We start from the raw sequence: 7702 nt of genomic DNA, 5'->3' as shown, positions 1-7702 counted from the left end.
GAAAGGACAGGCTGAAGTTTCTTCATCTCCTCATGCAAAATTGATTGTGGAATTGGATCATATATCAGTGCTCCAAATTATTGAGTCTGAAGTAATTCTGAAGCTCATAATTCCGTGCATATTTAAGAAGAAAGATGTGACGGAAAGATGTGTTACTATTTGTTCTGGGAACTCTAATTCAACACACACACACCCCTAACTCCTTTGATTCTTTTTACTCTCAGATTGCCTGAAATCACAGTCAGCAAGTTCTAACAACTCAGTCTAGGTGAAAGCCAGCCAGCTTTTGCTGGTAACAATGTGTTCATACAGCAAAGGATCTCTGTCTGTTCAGGCTGCTTCTTGCTCTTGTCAGAGTGAGAAGGGAGTTATTGCTCCTTTCCTGGGGTAAGCTATTTGAGAAAGAAAGTAACCTAACACTAATGGCAGGCGGGGCGGGTGATGTAACAGGAAGCAGTGATGTTTCCCTTCTGCGGCTGATCACTAACAATCTGACAACACTCCCCATCTACTCAGAGCAAGTCCGTCTCTCTCCCGCGGTGAAGTCCTGCCCTAGACCATCAGACTCCGTTGCCAGAGCTCACCCTGCCTGCAGGACCACATTGCAAGGCTTAGACTTTTCTGCACCTCATCTGGGGTGGGAAACTCTTTCCTGCGGAATCTCAGAAAATCCAATTCCCTTCTGAGACTGTTTCCCACAGAATTTCCTTAGGAGCTGTGCTGGGTAAGTGTATTATTAAAAAATATTTATTCTCAGTAAAATTCTCAGGTGGTTTGGCAGTGTTTCTATCAAGATTTTAGTAAGTGACATTGAAATGATGTTGAAACCGCCTTTTTATGCTACATAGGGGAACTAGAGAGTCACTCTGATTCCAGAGTGCATACAGAATCTATTACTAGTGTATAAGAGTATTTACAGTGGTATTTAGAAAATAAAATTACCAACTAATAACAACATGAATAGACTGAAAGGCAAATTTCTGAACAAATATTTTAATCCGGAAACAATACCGTTTACATTAGTTCTACTCTTAGCTCAATTCAGTCCCGGCAGCTGGAAAGCATCTGCCCCTCAGGAAGGGTCTTTACATTTTCCACATAATCAGTATTCTAAGGAAGGAGCGGCAGAAGACTCACGGGGTCCAAGAGTCTTCCTGTGTGGCTGAACACAAAGCAGGACTGAAAGAAAAGCCCCCAGCTTGGACTTCTGTTTGCCTCTTACTTCTATTTACATTGACATCTCTCCCTAACCAAAGAGATTCTCACTGTTCTTTGTTGCCAGATATGTGTAAATACCTTTGTTTTGTTTTGCTTTGTTCTTTTTAAAATTGTTGTTTGTGTTTGTTTTTCGGAGGGGGTATTCCTGAACTGTTTCACTGTCTTTAGTTCATGGATGTTTTACAAGTAAGGAAAGGGAAAACAAAAAACAAAAACAAAAAAACCCAACAAGACAAAACCGGAGCTGCCCAGTGTTGTTAAGGAAATGTAGCGATTTCTGCATTACTTCATGGTTTTTCAACTTTTAAGCTCAAGAGTTGTGTAACTTCTACTGTCCTTCTGCAGACTTGCAGGGAAGACTATGATAGGAGCTCTCAATAGATAGAAAACATAGTGATAGGACAAGTGTATTAACTCCTTAAACAGAGGAATTAAATTAGGTATTCAAAGAAGCATTTCTAGAACAACGCTGAGATGAAACATCTGTAAATGAAAGATCTGTAATGCTCTGTCCCACAGTACAGACTGTCCTGAGAATGAAATGCCTAGTTAACATGTGTTGTTACAGAGGCATTGCAAATTATTGCTAGGGGATGTAAGACATCAGATTTTGGTTCAAATTGTGTTTATTAGCATAATTATTGAATTCTATGCTTTCTTACTTAAATGAAAGTCTACTGTACTGAGATGCCTTTCAATGCTAGCTAGCATTCTGACCACAGTCACCCGTGGACTGGCAAACAAACAGTATATTACAAACTCATCCTAAGAAACTCCTCAATGATTTTTGGCTCTGTTCCCATACGTGGTTTTCAGTGTAATGGAAACATTAATTCATACACTTGTATTTTTAAAAGCATTTGCAGCTGATTTATGTTTTCAGTTTTTTTTTTTTTATTATTATACCACTGAGGTCTCAGCTGTGTAGAAATGGATAAGGTGTTTTTAAGATATGGCTTTTTACAAATGCTCAATAAGTAATTGGAGAAAGAAGTGAAGTCAACCCATTAAATAATTTAACATCATATAGTAATAGAAATTGAAAAGCATATTCTAAGTCAGATTATTTTTTGAAATTAGGTATTACATTATTAAAATATTGTAAATTAGTAACTCCACAAACTCTTCTGATTTTTGTTCAATTAACACTTCAAAACATATAATCATCTTGTATAATTGATTTAAATATCCTCATCTATATTAATAGCATTATTTAAAACAATCTTTGTCACCAAAAACCATAACATAAAAATGCCAGACAATGAATATTGATGGTCATTAGGCACATACCTTATTTGAGTTAATAACTGGGAGATTAAAATAAGAATTCATATCATTCTTTTAAAATGAATAAATAAATGTCTGAGAACTAAACTATGTTTTTAATCTATGTTACTTTAACTTTACAGGAGATATTCCTTTTAGCATCATAAAATCAATGCATATGGTCTTAGACAAGTCCTAAATATGTCAAATAAAAATACAGAATTCAAATGTCTCATGTGATCTGAAATATGGTTTACCTAAATGGTTCTGTTTGTAAAGCAATATATTTAGATAGCTGTTTGCAGCTAGTACAACCATAGCATGTTACCAGTTTTATCTCTGCTTACAGTTTGATAGTAACTACTTATTCAGAATTGTTTGTAAACTTTACAGATAAACTAATACAGTTACCTTTAAAGAATTAAAATAGGTATTCACTGAACAAAATGTAGTTCATGCTTTATCCATGACTTTGATTGACTTTAGTAAAACTAATTCTGCTTTTAGAGGTATGATGGTGTCACCTTTCCAGAATTCAGATAAAGTCCAACTATCTAATTCCCTGTTTTTGTTTGGGATTTAGGAAAGCTTCTAAAGCATTAACATAAGCCGTATCTTACAGCAGAGTAAGGGAAGACAGGGGTCAAGTCTGTAGTACAGCTTAACTCCTGACTCATTGAGAATTCACTCACAATGAAGATGAGTGAATAGCACAGAACCCATGGGAGAAGAAACGTCTCTGGGCCTGGTTTGAAAGTCTGGTCTGTGGGTGGACTTTAAACACAAGTTATTATTTTTTTTTAATGTAGTTATTTTCTACAAAGAACTATACTACAATATTAAATTATTAAAAAATCTTATTTAATATGTGAAAGTATTCCAATGCAATTGTGTAAAGACAAACTTTGCAGAACTACAAAGAAGGTCTGCACCCTAACTAGGGTGTCAATCTTTTCCCCATTTATTCCTATGGAAATCTCTTCCTGCCCCAAATCTTTCACCGACTCCCAGTATCTGTAGTTTACCCATTTCAATTTTTAAGAAACTAGAGAAAGAAGTGGAAACAGCACAATAAATAACTCAATGTTTTTATTGCTTTTAAATTCTTGTGTAACTTTGAATGTATATGATCATTGTTGACTATTAAGTGGGACAATAGGTAGAATACAATTAATTGCAAAATTTGGAGAATAAAGATGAAGTTATGCTTAAGGAAAAATGAAAAACATGTGAACTCTATATCTAATCATACTATAATATTCATTTGACAGAAAGAAATATATTTTTATATGCTGTTACAATTCTCAGGAAAGCAGAAATTCCTCAATAAATCCAGATGATTATTTTTTCATGTGTAATTTGTATTATAATATTTGTCAGTAAATTGGTTTAAGACAAATAATCTCAACACTTTTAAAATTAATTCAGTTTTTAAATTAATGAATTATTTTAGAAAAAAAGGAAAAAATTTAATTTTTAAGGACAAGTTAAACATTTTACTCCCAGCCGGACAGTGGTGGCACACTCCTTTAATCCCAGCACTTGGGAGGCAGAGGCAGGCAGATCTCTGAGTTTAAGGACAGCTTGGTCTACATAGTGAGTTCCAGAACAGCCAGGGCTATGCAGAGAAACTCTTTGTAAAAAACTAAAACCAAACCAAACCAAACCAAACCAAACCAAACCAAATTAAAAAAACCCAGCTACCACAACTACCATCACCACAAATAAAACCAAAAAACAAAAAAAACCCCTAAAACCCAACAACAACAACAAAAATTTTAATCTCTAGTATTATTTAATAAATTTATCACTGGCCATGAACTAAGTTAGGGTATCTTAGTTTGCTAGAATTATTATCACATGGTAAATTTTGTTTTTACAAAACACATTTCTTTCATTTTTTCTTCAGTTAGCTTCTTTATGTAACACTATATTATGTAACAAGAACACATTAATATATCGGTCACAAATATGGTAAAAATGGTATATTAAGGTTTTTAAAAGTAAAGGAGTTTAATCCATACATGGTTTTAATAAATATGTGACATTTTTCTGCCTTCTAGTCAATTAAAAGGACAAAATATCAAACTCACCTAAAGTGACATGAGCCAAAGAAACAGAATAATAAATTAACCAATTACTTAATAATTATAATATTCGAGTTATAACTTTTTATTTTATTGCTGTCTTCAGGTGGAACCTGTTTTTAAGAGAACTCTTGCTGCCCTTTAACACTAAAGTATTTTTGTAAACTAAAAGGAACTACCTTTCTAGAGCACACACTATTGTAAGAAACCTTATCATTATGACTGTGTTCAGGCTGAACCTGAGTAACTGTGTTTAACCTGAGTCCAGTTGTTTTTTTGCAGAAAAACTCTAGTAAATCTTCAAGCTGCATTTAGAATATTAAATAAATTGAGACTTTGGCCAAAGTATCAGGGAGGAATGAATATATTACATTTTTAATAGGAAATGATAATTAAAGTTGTGAGAAATAATTTCATCAGTACAAAATTGTTATTAATAATTCTTCAGCTATTTTTTATTATGAGAGGCAAAAGAGATACTTGTTTAGCTTAATAAATGGAAACCTAATATTAGAATAACAGGTTTAGTATTTAATAAGACAGGCTACCTATGTGTACTTCTTCAAGAACTTAATTTCAATAAAGTTTATATTTTAAAGACCTTTGTAAGGACATTGCAATAGGCTTTATTGGCTAAGAGGAACAACAATTGCTTTAGAAATTCTGATATGTTATGTCCACACATCCAGCTTAGTAGACTCTATCTAGCCCTACAACATCCACGTATGACTCTCAAGTTTACCACTTGTTAGTTTTCCTTCATTATCTATAAATATCTATAAATATCACTAACAGTGATATTCATACTGCTTTATAAGGTTTAGTGTGATGTATGTGAGGAAACACATGGAACATATTTAGCAGAATATTTGCATACAAGTAGATGCTCAATATATTTCACAGGTCATCAGGTCTTTCTGAAATACAATTGAAGCCATAATGTGTATCCGTACAAAAGTTTATTCTTAAAACCAACATTTAGATGATGAAATACAGTCTACTCCTATGAGCAAGCGTAATTTACAACTGTAGCGCTCAAGTGATTATCCTTCTGTCCTCATGTAACATGTACCTTAGCAAAGTCTTTGATTTCTGTTTCTACATTAACTTAGAATTTAGCAAGGCATGAAGCCTTGTCTGTGTAATTCCAGCACTCACAGAGCAGAGGTAGGAGGATTACCCCAGCCAGTTTAGAGGCCAGCTTGGGCTACTGGTAAGCTCTAGGATAGCCTGGGCTGCAGAGTGAGATGCTGTCTAAAGTAAGTCAATAAATAAATAACTGTCAGGAGCGTCAAGAACATTTTAGTTGCGAAGACTATGGCAGCTGCAGAAGCTTAAAATAAAAAGGATATTGAGAATGATCTACCAAACTCAGTTTATGCAGTTTAAAGTCTTCTTGGTTATTTGGGTTTTTAGGCTGTTTTGTAGTGGATATTTCTAATTACTTTTTAATGGTAAACACATGTTTTCTCATGTATTAAAATCTCTCAAGAATACCTGTGCAAGAAGATGGAAAAACACATTTAGATTAAGAAAGGATTGAAGATCAGAGTTTGCTTTTGAGTATTTGTGGATTATGACCTTCTTGAGAATGTAATAGAAACTGAAAACACTTTCTGAAGAGATAATAAACATGCAAATAAACTTTACTCACAGAGATACATTTTTTAATGGAATTGCATGGAATTCACAGGACTTCCTGTTTGATGGATCTTGCTTTCCCGACTTTCCTCTTCAGAGGGACTTTCTGCTTTTCTGTCCAGATTAAACCTGCTGTTGTGGTGGGCACTCTGAGGAAGAAATCACCCTTTTTGTTCTTTACATCGCGGTTTAATCTCACAGGGAACGCCTCCGTTATAGCTTATTTGACTATATAGTTATTTATAATAAGAAAATACTAGGGTTAAACTGTGTGGCACTGACAGAGGGATTAAAGAAAAGGAAATTTCACTGCTAAAGTATGAAAGGTTAAAGCTGTTTTAGAATACCCCAACAAAGATGCATATAATATGAGTGGTGCAGAATGCGTTAGATCCTCTCTTTATTTCAGAGTGATCACCTTCTAATGTTTCATCTACAATCCACTGCTGTCCAAATTAATGCATGGATGTAGAAAATGTCTGACACACCAGGCTCTAATACTTTAGACAAGACCACACTTACACAACTGACCACTGATCTTGTGACAAAATGAAGAATGTAGTCACACATTGAGTAATAATGACAGCAGTATATATTGAGTTCATACCTCTACCTGAATTACTTGTCTGTTGCCCCAAACAGAGGCCCTGTTTCATGTGTCTTTAAAAACCAATATAGGGGTTGGAGAGATGGCTCAGAGGTTAAGAGCACGGGCTGCTCTTCCAGAGGACCTTGGGTCAATCCCCAGCACCTACATGGCAAGTCATAAATATCTGTAACTATCTGACACTCTCACATCAATGTACATAAAATAAAATTAAATAAATTATTAAACAAGCAAACAACCCAATATAGGGCTTTCCATGTGATATGGGCTTACTAAGTTGAAAACCAGGTTGACAACTCTTTGTTAATTTTGATATATTTTATTTGGATGGAATTTTGTTCTTTGAATACTAATATGTACTATGAATAAACTATGCATCACTATACTATGATCATTTTAAGACTGAAAACATGGAATACAGCATAGTGAAATCATTTGTAAAGTATATAACTAAGGAAAATCATATAAGAAATTGAATTAACTAAAAATGAGACAAACGTTAAGATAATTAAGGTTTCAACACTGTCCATTGCGTTGTTGAGATCTTACTATTTGATCAAATCTCATGGGAAAGCCTTCTTCTTCAAATTGTTGAAGTCAAACAGTTTTCAAAGTTTTATTCTTAAGAAAATTGTTTTTTTTAAACAAAACCAGCATGCCCATATTTAATAATTCATACTTTATTCAACCTAGTTCTAGAAGTATATGCATTAGTTCACAATGCACATAATAAAATTATCAGGGTTTATGTTGAGTTGGCAAATATTTAAGAACGCTCACTAAATGTATAGTTTTCAAACTGACACTGAAAGTCAAGTGTGTTTACTAAGTTCTGAACTTCAATATTTTAAGGACCATGTTTTCCAACTCTTTCATATGACGT

At 34.0% G+C, this 7702-nt stretch overlaps 1 protein-coding gene across 3 annotated transcripts in view; it reads left to right on the top strand.

Moving 5' to 3' along the window:
- Positions 1-346: 346 nt before the first annotated feature.
- Calcrl (calcitonin receptor like receptor) overlaps positions 347-7702 on the top strand; it is a 92821-nt gene continuing 85465 nt past the window's right edge. For 2 of the 3 annotated variants that reach the window (XM_036185913.1, XM_036185911.1), the window contains exon 1: positions 430-724. The gene's annotated coding sequence lies outside the window, so the exon portion shown is untranslated. Of the gene's footprint in view, positions 388-429; positions 725-7702 lie in introns of those variants that run through there. The other variant, XM_036185912.1, reaches the window with a different exon arrangement.

Source organism: Onychomys torridus, chromosome 4, assembly GCF_903995425.1.
Source record: "Onychomys torridus chromosome 4, mOncTor1.1, whole genome shotgun sequence".
Taxonomy (NCBI): Eukaryota; Metazoa; Chordata; class Mammalia; order Rodentia; family Cricetidae; genus Onychomys; species Onychomys torridus.
The sequence above is the reverse complement of the archived record's forward strand: the minus strand, read 5'-3'. Positions and strand labels throughout refer to the sequence as shown.